We start from the raw sequence: 4,692 nt of genomic DNA, 5'->3' as shown, positions 1-4,692 counted from the left end.
GCTTGTTAGGACTTAAGGGAATTTTCTAACTGAAGTAAATAGGCACAACAAGTGATAACAGAAATTAATTAATGGAATTAAAGAGAGTTAACTGAATGCTTTCATATTCAAACTATTGCAGGGTCTGTATTCAGCAAATGTGAAGGTAAATTAGAACGTTTCCTTAATGTACACTCCTTAAATCTGCAGGTAATTGACTTCATGCATTTTGCATCTTTATTATGTTACAGTTAACAACATGTTAATATAAATAAGAAGCATGACTCCAGTAATGGCTTCACTAAAAGTGTAATACAACATGAGCATTTTAAGTCATCTTTCTTGCTGGCAATATTGAATTTAAACTAAGTACTGAAGATAGTTATATAGATCTACTGGGATGTGTTCCTGCAGAGTGTTTCAGACAACTGAGAAACATTATAATACAAAGATGTATGACAGAGAGGTAAGTTGATCCACTTCATGTTGCCTGATAGCATGGAATTAACTGAAAGGAGGCAAGAGATGTGGCTCCTCAGGGTGGTGGGAACCTGCTTGGCTAAGAAGAGATCTTATTGCTCATCCAGGGGCAGAGAACACTTAAGAGAAGCTCTACACTGCCATACGACTTGGCACTTGCTTACTTCCCAGTCCTACTGGTTTGTATTTTAAAGTTGTTTGAATTGCTTTAAAAAGATACTTTTATCGAGTGTGCTGAGCAACAGCAAGTGGGTGTTAGTCCTGCCCTGCAGCAGAACTGAGAAACACAGAAGCACAGGGTTCCTCCTGCAACATCTTTTTGGGAATTCTCATGCAACTCGGACAGCTGCAACACTGGGGAGCAACTGGGATAGGTCTAAAACACAATCATAACCACCTAGTATGCAATTAAAAATAATTTGCTGTCACAAAAGTACATTTCTGTAAAAATTCAAGACAAAATTAGAAGCTGTATGGATAGTAATTTTCTTCTTTTTTTTTTTTTTCCCCCAGAAATCTCAGAACTGACAGTTTCCAGTTCTTCCCATCTATGCACCAGGGCTGCTCAACCATCTTGTTCCCATTTGCACACTTCCATGACACCTCAATTTTAAAATACCAGTGAGCCAGCCAGGTTATCAGTACTTCATCCTGCCATGAATGACTAAGTCACTCATCATCTCCTCCTGCCTCACTGTAAAGGATTGCCTGCTGTAGGCTGTTATTCCTTGTCTTTTCCATTTAGGCTTAAGCCATGCTATTGGCCAAGTGTCCCTCTGAGGTACTGAGTACCCAGCCTGAAATATCTCATTGTCAGGAATGTTCTTCTTCCTTGCATTTATTTCATACCTCTCTAGTTTCACCTTGCTCCTGTCTTGAGTAATCCCTCTTCATATTTTTGTTCTTCAAATATTTATAGTGTATTATGTTCCACCCCTCCCTCCGTCACCCTTGGTGCCTTCTAGCAATTTCCTTATTAATCAAATCCTTCAGGCTCCTGTTAATTTCTTAGCTCCTCTTCTCTGACCATCTTCTCAATTACAATAACTTCACAGTAATGAAGTAATCAGAATGTAATTTATTTTGGGTGCATTTATGTAAATACTCTATAGAGGAGCACAGCCAAGTGGATCAAGTAGCATTCATTTAGGGAAAACAGTTCCAACACTCAGACACACACCCCTCCCAGCAAGCACAAGAGTTTTTGCATGTTATTTGCAAACTGGCCAGAGTTGAGGTGTCCAGCCCTCTGGACAGAGCAGAGCTACTGGAAAGAGTCCAGCACAGGCCACAAAGAGCATTAGAGGAATGGAGCACCTGCCCTGTGAGGAAAGGCTGAGGGAGCTGGGGCAGATCAGCTGGGAGAAGAGGAGGCTGAGCTCATCAAAGCTTATAAATAACTAAAGAGGGGGTGTCAGGAGGATGGGGCCAGGCTTGTTTCCACAGTGTCCAGTGGCAGGACCAGGGGCAATGGGCACAAGCTGCAGCACAGGAGGTTCAAATTAAACATAAGGAAAAACTTCTTTACCGTGAGAGTATCAGAGCCCTGGGACAGACTGCCCAGGGAGACTGTGGAGGCTCCTTCTCTGGAGACATTCCAAACCTGTCTGGATGTGTTCCTGTGGGATCTACTGTAGGTGATCCTGCTCTAGCAGGGGAGTTGGAACTAGATGATCTTCAGAGGTCCCTCCCAACCCTGACCACTCTGTGACTCTGTAACAGGGGTGATTGTCTGAGGAGCTGGACAATGCAGCCAGTTGCCACCCTGGGGGTTTGCTCAAGGCCATGGACACTCTCCTTTGCACCCTATGGTGTTTCTTCCCCTGTAAGATGACAAACTTTACACACAGGAGCACCTGGAGACTTCAGCCTTCAAGGAAAAAGCAAGGACAGGTCAACAGGAAAGGATAAAGTGTAAATCATCCTGCCTGTTCTGTCCCATGCAGATCTTCTGCTGATGGGGGGAGCCTGGAATTTGTAATAATAAAGGATGCAATCCTGTTCCTCTCTCTCTAGGAGTGGATTTATATCCCTGGGCTGAGAGACTACTCACATGTTCCCTCTAGAATTCAGCTTTCAGCACCTTGTTTCCATTTCCAATGGCTCCATCCAGGATGTTTCAAATGCAATAACCAGGAACTCTGCATGCATAATAAAAATCTAATTTACTCACAGACTGAGGAGTTTACAGGTAAATCAAATTTCATATATGTACATTTCTTAAATGTGTAGGTAGCAGTAAAGTGCCTTGCTTCAAGAAATAAACCCCTTTTTAAAGGACATATTGCTCAGTTTTACTGTAAGAACAGGCTTTTTCCTCAAGTTGGTAGTATTTTTGTTAGACACTTCTTGCTCTTCAGCAAGAACAAGCCATTCAAGAACAAGATTAGAAGATCCAAGAGCACTCTTACAAGCTCTCAGTTAGACAGGGTCTGAAATACCCTTCTAAACCAAATCAGACTGCAGTGCAGTATCCTCAGAGTCAATGCCAATTGTTTGGCATTTCACTGCCTAAACAGATTTACTTCCCACACACACCTCCCCCATTTGTTTCCCTCCTTAGTGTCACTGCACACATTTGGGTCTCTTGGTGTAGGCACAGTTCACACCTTAGGACAGGTGAAAGCACAGTGTAGTACTTGGAAAGTAACTCTTCTATGCAGAAGTTCCCCAAGTTTCCCTCATGACCCACATATCCTGGAGCCGTTTCAGTTTCTAGTTCTCACCAGCTGAAATTCTGCATTCTTGTTCGTGTACTTGCTGAAGCTTTTTTTTTTTTAAAAAAAAAGCATATTACATGCACCAAAATACTCTCCCTTTCACATACCCATCCCACAACGTCTGGAATGCAGCTTTCCCCAGAACAGACAGGAAGAGCTTCCCAGATTTATTTTACCATATGAATTAATTTGAAACATTCTTGCTTGGTGATGAAGAAAACAGTTCTATACTTGGAAAGTAAGGGTAAGTTTGAGATGGTTGCAAAGAGCAGGAGTGTGAAAAAATCTCTGCTCCTGACAACATTCAGCAATGTCCTTAGGGGCTTTGGAAAGCAGACTTGGCAACAAGAACAGCACTGAAAGGACTATCACTCAATAGCTGACTGAAATAAATGTTGTGTTCTGCTAGTATGAGCCAGCTGGGTTTATCCTTGTCAAAAACATCATGCATGGCTGGCCCTTGGTATATTACATAGGGGTAATGATTCAATCCAGAGATCTTAGATGCCAGCCCATGCCATCTGTATCACCAAGTGTCAGATACAAGGTTTGCACTGCAGAGGTTTAATTAACATGGGAAATCAGTTTTCAAACAAAATATCAGTGTTAAAACTTCTCTAATTCCTTTTCCATATGTAAATATGCAGTTTTGCTTTGTTATAAACCAGAACAACAGAAAGTTCTCCACAAAAATCCATCTTCCCCCTCCATTCAGAAAGAAGTAGCTTGGCCCTCAATATCAGTAATTCTCTGTATCTGTCATGATTTCAACTGCTTCGCAGCACTTCTGGTAGGGTGAAAAAGGGGAGACATTTGGGCAGAAAAAAAGTTAATTCTTTTGATTGTTGATTCATTTCAAAGACCATGAGAACATGCCAGAAATGGCAGAAGTGATCAGTGGCTGCATTGCTGAGGTGTTCTGTGCATCACTGCCGTTTGGGCAAGGGTGCTAAAAGCACCTCAGTGCCAGAGATGAGCCTGGAGAGCCCATTTGCCCACATTGCTTCTGCAGCTTTAGCTCAACTTGCCCAAGTAAAAGAGCTGAACTGCTGGAACTACACACTCCCTCTTTGGTCTTGCCCTTTCAGTGCATCTGCTCTCTGCTTCTCATATCTTTACAGTTTCCAGCCATTCTGCACTGAAGACTTCTCTTCCTTCTTTCCAGAGCTATGTGTCAATTCCTCCCACCAAATTACACCAAGATTTACCTTCTATTCTTGACTGCTGTCCTTCTAGAGAATAAACTGGACCTTCACAGAATGTCAGGGGTTGGGAAGGGACCTCTGAAGATCATCCAGTCCAACCCCCCTGCCAGAGCAGGACCAAAACCAGGGCAGCTCACTCAGAAAGGCATCCAGACAGGTCTGGAAAGTCTCCAGAGAAGGAGACTCCACAGCCTCTCTGGGCAGCCTGGCCCAGGGCTCTGTCACTCTCACAGGAAAGAAGTTCTTCCTCATGTTGAGGTGGAACTTCCTGGGCTCCAGTTTGAATCCATTGCCCCTCGTCCTGTCAC

Source organism: Apus apus, chromosome 18 (genome assembly GCF_020740795.1).
Source record: "Apus apus isolate bApuApu2 chromosome 18, bApuApu2.pri.cur, whole genome shotgun sequence".
In the NCBI taxonomy this organism is placed as follows: Eukaryota; Metazoa; Chordata; class Aves; order Apodiformes; family Apodidae; genus Apus; species Apus apus.
This window is presented reverse-complemented; position numbering follows the sequence as displayed.